Source organism: Musca vetustissima, unplaced genomic scaffold (genome assembly GCF_032173495.1).
Source record: "Musca vetustissima isolate MV318-11 ecotype Yass unplaced genomic scaffold, APGP_CSIRO_Mvet_v1 utg42586, whole genome shotgun sequence".
Taxonomy (NCBI): domain Eukaryota; kingdom Metazoa; phylum Arthropoda; class Insecta; order Diptera; family Muscidae; genus Musca; species Musca vetustissima.
In genome coordinates this window covers 6,186-15,219 of record NW_026883460.1, presented here as the reverse complement: position 1 = coordinate 15,219, position 9,034 = coordinate 6,186, and the positions used below count along the sequence as shown (strand labels likewise).

General features: G+C 34.4%; 1 non-coding gene across 1 annotated transcript; it reads left to right on the top strand.

Annotated features, from left to right (window-relative positions):
• Positions 1-3,766: 3,766 nt before the first annotated feature.
• Trnak-uuu (transfer RNA lysine (anticodon UUU)) lies at positions 3,767-3,839 on the top strand. The gene has a single exon. It is a non-coding gene; the product is annotated as a tRNA-Lys (tRNA).
• The last annotated feature ends 5,195 nt before the right edge of the window (positions 3,840-9,034 follow it).

The following is a 9,034-nucleotide window of genomic DNA, read 5'->3' as shown; positions in this document are numbered from 1 at the left end:
ACATATTGCATATAATTAAAATTCAATTCTATAAAATGAAGTGTTCTTGTCAAAATCTTAAAATATTGGTAATAAATAATAAGCTGCGTGGAAGCTGTGATGGTGGTAATGTAAAAAAATGGGTGAAAATGTGTTGAAGCCAACGAGTTTTTTTGTGTTCCTTCCTGATTTGTGGCTAAACTACACAACGCACGCACATGTTATCAGTGACTAAGTTGCAGAATACCCCATGGACAATATGGTTCTAATGTATGATTTTTCGATGTAATCACTGCATCCACCCAAAATGGATGCTGACATTTTGAAGCCGGATTTTCCGTGTTTTTTTAATTTTTCTTATAATTAGGATGCGCATCCAGATAATAGAATAAACTAATTATAGGATTGTAGAACTCGTGATTCTGCTTTGTTTAGTGTATATCTCATGAATGTGCTCACTGTAGCTTATTTGCAATTGGGTTCCAAAGACGAAAATTTGGTGCGTAAATTTTTATAAAAAACATATTTTTTGAGTCTAAAATTAACAAACTCCATTCAAATTCCGTGGAACCCCGCGTGATTTTGGTTTTTTTACGTGCCGGATCTAATGAGCCCATTCATGTTCAATTCCGCCCAATAAAACGGCGGATACAGGTACCTTGAATGTGGGAAAAACTGCAAAAACTTATTTTGACAAATTCGCGTAAATAATCGCGGTTTTCTTCGAATTAATTTTACATGCATTTATGCTTGTATTGTCAAATTCGCGAATCTGTGTGGAAATAGGTCAAAAATTCATCGATACGCGAATAATATGCGTACTTTATCCAAAATTGATTGTGGAGGCACATCCGCGGTTCTTAACCGATCTTTTTAAAATAGGTGTCCTTTTGTGTATTTTCATAGGAGATTACTGAAATCGGATGCGCATAAAAATCGTATGCACGTTGCGTGATTTTTAGCCATTTTTAGGGTTTTTGCATAGTAAAGTGCATCGAGTGGCACACTTTGACCGCTAAATTAAACATCGAAAAATTAATAATTATTGAAAGACATTGATTCGGTTTATACGAAAATCGCATGCGCATCAACTGATTTCAACTAATTCGCGAATTGCAAGCTTTTCAATATTGATCATTTTTATGTATTTTAAGTGCAATATATTTAGCCATTAATGACGTCGAAACTCTTATCAGATGAATCTGCCGATATTTAACAATCATCTAAAAGAATTTGCAGAAGAAAGCGTCGTATATTTTAGAAGATTAAGGCAAAACCGTATCCTCTTAACCATACTAAAAAAATTGAAAATTCAAAAAAAAATTGTTTTAATTCAAAAATTAATTTATTTTATTAGCCGATATCTTCATGTTTCTATTTGTTTTTCCCGACTATTAAACCGTATTTCAGTGTGATTTGACTAGTATGCAAAGAAAACAATTGTGTTTAAACATTTGTGAAAAAATTCGCGAATTACAACGAATAGGAATCCATTTAATTTATATTTGAAATACAAGATTTAAAACCGCTATAACTTTTGTGCGCAGCATCCGAATTTGTGAACGCGAACAGATTTCGAATCAGCATATTTTTCTTAACCTATGTACCAAAAATCATAAATGTGCTCGCAAAAAAATTTTCAAATTTTTTTTAATGGAATTTTAAAAGAATTTTGTAATTTCCCATATATAAAAATACAGTATACACCATATGATGGAGTGACATAAAAATGGGATAGGAGTTTTCAATTTGAATTCAAATTCCAAAAGTTGAATTTTGACACAAAATGGAGTTCATCGTCTTTGTGGGGGTCGACTAAAAAAAATACCAAGAAAGACAAGATTTGAGTTATGGCGAGATACATATCTTGCTGGTCACTCCAAAGTTCATGAAGGAAAAGCCGTATATCTTTGTTTGAAGCCATTGGAAATTATTTATCAGATGACATGTCTAAATACAAATCAAATGAACAATATTTTTTATACCCTTCACCACACTGTTGTTGAGAGTATTATGTCTTTGTGTATATGTTTGTAACAGGCAAATGGAATCGAAATAGACCCATGTTCCTTTTGAGATTATGCATAGAAACACTTTCTGAGTCGATTTATGCATGTCCGTCCGTCCGTCTGTTGTTGTTAAATTGTATACAAAGTACAGGTCGCAGCTCATTCATTTCGCCCACGGACGAACCCTATTGAAATTGGGAAAAGTCGGTTCAGATTTAGATATAACTCCCATATATATTTTTGTCCGATTTAATGTAAATGGTGCGCCAAAGTCCCTATACATCTTTCGATTTACACGAAATTTGGTATAACCTACTGAATTAAGTCTAGAATGATGTGTACTAAGTTTCGTGACGATCGGATCAGATTTAGATATAGCTCCCATATATAGTTTCGTCCGATCTTAGGTAAATTGTGCACCAAAGTTCCTAAAAATCATTCGATTTGCACGAATTTTTGCATAGCGTACTGAACTAAGTCTAGAATGATGTGTACTAAGTTTCGTGAAGATCGGATCAGATTCAGATATTGCTCCCATATATAGTTTCGCCCGATTTTAGGTAAATGGTGCACCAATGTCCCTAAATATCTTTCGATTTGCACGAAATTTGGCATAACGTACTAAATTATGTGTAGAATGATGTGTGCTAAGTTTCGTGGAAATTGGTTCAGATTTAGATATAGCTCCCATATATATCTTCGTCCGATTTAAGGTAAATTGTGTACCAAAGTCCCTATATATCTTTCGATTTGCACGAAATTTGGCAAAGCGTACTGAATTAAGTCTAGAATGATTTGTGCAAAGTTTCTTGAAAATCGGTTCGGACAGCTGTCATAATATACACACTTGTTTTTGGACTTGAAATTGAAAAACCGTCAATATGACCGCCTTCGTCAATCTAGTGTTAACATCCGGTTGTCTATCGTGTGGAGATTTCAACAGGAGATGTTATTTTGAATACCCGGTATTTCGGCAACTGCCACTTGAAGCTACGCCGTTACTTAAATTGTTGCGAACTTTTATCTAAAAATTTCAGTTTATTTAAATACCAAAATAACACCTGGCGGTGGAAAATTTTGTATATCTTGTAAAGGGTGTTCCAAGAAGAAAATGATTTGAAATTCGCCGATATTTCAGTATTTAATTGTTTGACATTAGACAAGTAGGCTCAATGACATTACAATAAATGAAATGAAACACCTCTTATTACACTTCCAAGAACATAACATTTTCTTACTTTGAAACATTACTCTCCCCTAATACTTATTCGTGCTATCGGTCATAGTAGCTCAAATTATAAACAAATAATGAACAAAAATTTAAAACGCTTCAAACAAGGTGTTTACCAACAAAAAAAGAAAAAAAAACTATGACAAGAACATCTCTAACGAGCTGTAAAACTTGACAGTCCAATTGTGATACGTTCCAGCCATAACAACAACAAATCATTGAACGCACATAATTACACATGTTTGTATATGTTCTCCATTATCTTCCGATCTACTCATAGTAACAACATATTAAATTTCTGTTATCACACATTAAACGATTCATATCATCGATCGGTATTTTTTGTATTGTTTTTTTTTATAGTTTTTTGTTGTTGTTGTAAATTTGTTATTACACATTTTTTTTAGACATCATATCAGCAACAACAATTTTATGACGTATTTTTTTTAATAGAATAAACTTCCATAGCAGAATATTTAATTAGGCAATTCTGACACAATTAATTATCGATATCTAAATACGTTGACTTGAATGGCTATTAATATGTGCCCGGGTAGCTCAGTCGGTAGAGCATTGGACTTTTAATCCAAGGGTCCAGGGTTCAAGTCCCTGCTCGGGCGAGTTCAATTTTTTTATTTATTTTTTCATTAATATATTTATTTTAAATATTATTTAAGTAATTTATTAATTGATATAAAATAAGAGGAGAAAATATTGCAAAATAAAACTATAAAAAGAAATAGTGAATTTTATTTAAGCTGAAGTCGAAAAATTTAAATAGAACAAAAAGTAGAAATTTTCCCATAAACTAAAAATTAAAAAAAAAATATTGAATATAAAAAATTCTATTTCGGCAGGTAATATTATTTCTGGCACAATAATGATGTTTTAACCAATAAAATAGAGATTATCTTATAAATTATAAATAATAACAATTTCATATAAAAAATTACTACTACGAGAGCTACTATTACCAGCATCATTTATACATTGTTTCATTCACTCAAACCAATTCCCGAAGCTCTTATTCCACTTTGATTTAAACTCGTTGGGAACGTGATAACCAATGATTTTAACATTTGACTGGTCAACAATACACTGATTTTAGTCGATGTGTGAGTGATTGTGTTCCCATGGTGTTCAATGTTTCCACTGCCCTTGTTTCTTTTTCACTTAATTCGAAGACTTCTTACAAAATAATTGTAGTGCAACCCTGTCATATGACCAGTTTGGCGAAGAAACGGGCGACCAGTTGTTCGAAGACACCTTCAAAATGGATATTGTAGGCTTCGGATGAATTTTTTTCTTGATTTTTTTTTTCACAGTGCTCCTTCTACAAACTTTAATTTTTGCTCGATTTGTCTCATCTGCGAAGACTTACAGAGCGGATTTTTGTTTTGTTTGTTTTAGAGACGTGTTTTGAAGTCGCGGTACTTCCATTTTCTTCAAAAATTCTTTAGCACTAATCGACATGAACCTTGCCACACTTTTTAGGTTAGGTGTTCATGTAATCATCTCATCAGAACGACCTTCCAATGTCAGCTCCCACACGGCTTCAATGTTCTGTGGCACAGGTCCGTTTTTTGGACGACAAATCGGGACTTCTGCTTATGGGATATGAATTTGAGAATTGCTGCCAGAAGAGAACGAATACCCACCAAAGGCCTGGAATGGTACGTAATGGTAAACTGTAGTCGCTTTGGTTGGAAGTTGGGCCTAGGGCTATCAAAGATATCTCAAATCTTGAAAATAGGGAAGGAATAATTACAAAAATTCACTAAAATCTAACCCGCACAGAAGTTCATTGCAAAATCCATGCCTCCTGACTGTAAGCTTCTGGTCATTCGAAAATTATGTTTGCAGTCTCCGGTTTTTTTAAATCCGTCCGTCTGAAATTCTTACAAATATTTACAAAAAAAAAAAAAAAACAAATATAAAAAAAAAAAATGGTTGAGGAAACGTGCCCAAGCTTCGCAAAGTAACGAAATTTGGGAGACATATTTTATATAAAGAATCTGTAAAAACCCTTGGCCAATCTCCCCAAAATGCCGAAATTTTGGTGCAATAAACGTGGACCGAATATCCCTAATATCTCAGAAGTTTTAATATAGTTGCACTATATTCAATTTCACAATATCTATAGTGATTCCGACAGCAGACATAGCGAAATGGCTTCATCGACATCGAATTTGTTTTTCTGATTTTTATTCTGATTATTGGGTCTCCGATAAATATTTTGAGGTGTTTGCAAACGGAGTGACACATTTTATATACGATTGGTTTTACCTCAATGTGAATGTGAAATTTCCAATAAAAGGCCAAATGGCGCCCAACTAGACGCAATGCTTCATCGACATGGAATGTTTTTTTTCTGATTTTTATTCTGATTATTGGGTCTCCGATAAATATTTTGAGGTGTTTGCAAACGGAGTGACACATTTTATATACGATTACTTTTACCTCAATGTGAATGTGAAATTTTCCAATAAAAGGCCAAATGGCGCCCAACTAGACGCAATGTTTCCTATGGCATAGCGCATCTAGTTAGTTAGTCTTCTAGTTAGTTAGTCTAGAGTAGTAATTTCGCATTTTTCTACAGAGATTATATTAAATTTATGACTTCAGTAATTTAATTATACGTATATTCCATCATTATCTTAACCCAATTTATTCAACCATTTGCCACGATAACTTACATTATTAACCTTTCACATAAACACAACAAACAAATAAATGAATATGTACTTCAAAAAGTAATAACAAAAGCCGAAAGCCTTCAGACATATTCTACACCCTCTCTGGCCCCTAAAGCAAAGAAATAAAAATCTATAAAAAACCAGTAAGGAAAGTAGTAAAGTCGGACGGGGCCGACTCTAGGATACCCTTCACCACTATGGGTACATTAAACAGGACTATTAACATGAAATTGGATGAAATAAAATATGTGATATTTATCTAAATGTGAATCTACCTAGATTTGTCCATAAAGTGTGTAAATCGACTTCAAACAAATATAAATAGGTCATCCGGTTGACTATGTCTGTACTTCTAGAAAACGCAACTACGTAATTCTATGCTCAATTTTGTACGTTGTGCAAAATTTGATGTCAATCTGACTAACATGAGGAGTATGATGCCCAATTTGCTTGATATCGGGCGAAAAAATATATGTAAGCTATATCCACATATTAAGCGATTTCAAACAAACTTGTCACAGGTTAGGTTATACTAACTTTAGAACGTTTTGTTCCTATTGGTTCCTTGGTGCGTCAATTACATAAAATCAATCTATAATAAAATGGAGCTATATCTAAATCTGGACCGATTTTCACGAAACAAGGCAGACATCACTCTAGGCTCAATTCAGTACGTTATGCCAAATTTCGTGCAAATCGAAAGATATATAGCGACTTTGGTGAACCATTTACATGAAATCGGACGAAACTATATGTGGGAGCTATATAGAAATATGGACCGATTTTATCGAAACTTGGCAGACATCACTCTAGGCTCAATTCAGTACGTTGTGCAAAATTTCGGGCAAATCGAAAGATATATATGGATGTTGGTGCACAATTTACATGAAATCGGACGAAACTATATATGGGAGCTATATCTAAATCTGGACTGATTTTCACGAAACTTGGCAGACATAACTCTAGGCTCAATTCAGTACGTTATGCCAAATTTCGTGCAAATCGAAAGATATATATGGATTTTGGTCACAATTTACATGAAATCGGACGAAACTATATATGGTAGCTATATCTAAATCTTGACCGATTTTCACGGAGCTTGGCAGACATCATTCTAGACCTAAATGATTAGGCTGTACCAAATTTCGTGCTAATCGAAAGATATATAGGGACTTTGGGGTCCCATTTACATTAAATCGGACGAAACTATATATGTGAGCTATATCTAAATCGGGACCGATTTTCATGAAACTTGGCAGACATCATTCTAGGCCCAATTAAGTACGTTATGCCAAATTTCGTGCAAATCGAAGGATATATAGGGACTTTGGGGCACCATTTACATGAAATCGGACGAAACTATATATGGGAGCTATATCTAAATCTGGACCGATTTTCTTGAAACTGGGCAGACACCATTCTAGACTCAATTCAGTACGTTATGCCAAATTTCGTGCAAACCGAAAGATATATAGAGACTTTGGGGCACCATTTACATTAAATCGGACGAAACTATATATGGGAGCTATATCTAAATCTGGACCGATTTTCACGAAACTTGGCAGACATCACTCTAGGCTTAATTCAGTACGTTATGCCAAATTTCGTGCAAATCAAAAGATATATAGGGACTTTGGGGCACCATTTACATGAAATCGGACGAAACTATATATGGGAGCTATATCTAAATCTGGACCGATTTTCACGAAACTTGGCAGACATCATTCTAGACCTAAATGATTAGGCTGTACTAAATTTCGTGCAAATCGAAAGTTATATAGGGACTGTTTACATTAAATCGGTTAAATATATATATGGGAGCTATATCTAAATCTGAACCGATTTTTCCCAATTTCAATAGGGTTCGTCCTTGGGCCAAATAAGTGACCTATGCCAAATTTCATCCAATTCGGATCATAAATGCGACCTGTACTTTGTTTACAATTTAACATGGACAGACGGACGGACGGACGGACGGACGGACGGACAGACGGACATGCGTAAATCGACTCAGAAAGTGGTTCTATGCATATTCTCAAAAGGAACCATGTGTCTATCTCGTTTCCTTTTGCCTGTTACAAACATATGCACAAAGACATAATACCCTGTACCACAGTGTGGTGAAGGGTATAAAAAACTCTACAGCATACAAGTTCATCATCATCATATACTACAAAAAATGTTGCATATTTTAAGGCATAACAGAAAACTAACTCTATATGCATACACATATTCGAGTCTACTTATTTTCCCCATCTTTCTCGTTCATCTCCTTCTTCTTCTTTACATAAGATTTACGCTTGTTAAAATACCTTGACATAAATTATCGTTAGTAAATCATGTCTTAAAATAAGAAAAATATTTTCTTTAACACAACGAACACAGAACAACATATAAACCTTATTATCCACATCGCTAAAGGTGCCACACTGAAGAAGAAGAAAAAAAAAGAAATGAGACAACAACAAAAATCCAAAGAGTAATAAAAAACGAAGAAAACTGAAAACAAAATAAAAATGCCACCATTTATAGCTGAAGCAGCAACTGCAGACAGTGAGACCAGATCTTATGAAGCATAAACAGCAACAGAAGCCACACCAACTTCATCATCACCCGAGTCATCTTCATTGCAGTCAGCCAGCCAGCCACTACCACTACCACCGTTCATTGTCAGCAGCCTCATTATGATGGCAAAAGGTAAGGTAATGGTAAAATTTCTGCTGGCTGGGCTTAACAACCTACAGCCAACCAACCACTTCAAGAACAGATCCTAGACCAGAACATATACATCATAGCCAGATACAAGTTTGTATATATGTGTGTGTTTTGTAATAAATGTTGATAAACAGTGGTTACATAGATGACAGTTATTATCGGGATGCAATCAGTGGTTTATGTCATTAATTCAAAGGGTAATAGGGGGATAGTTTGATTGGTTGTTGGGTTCGAACAATGCTGACAAATACTCAACACTGCATTATCAAAACGGCATTACGGAACCTTTGGGGTAAAAAATCCTTTGCAGAAATCTGTCAGTATATGTTCCTCTCCTCACATAGCCTTCATGTAAATGTTCACACCTATTTTTAAGGGTTTCGACGTAAAATGATCACTTTGAA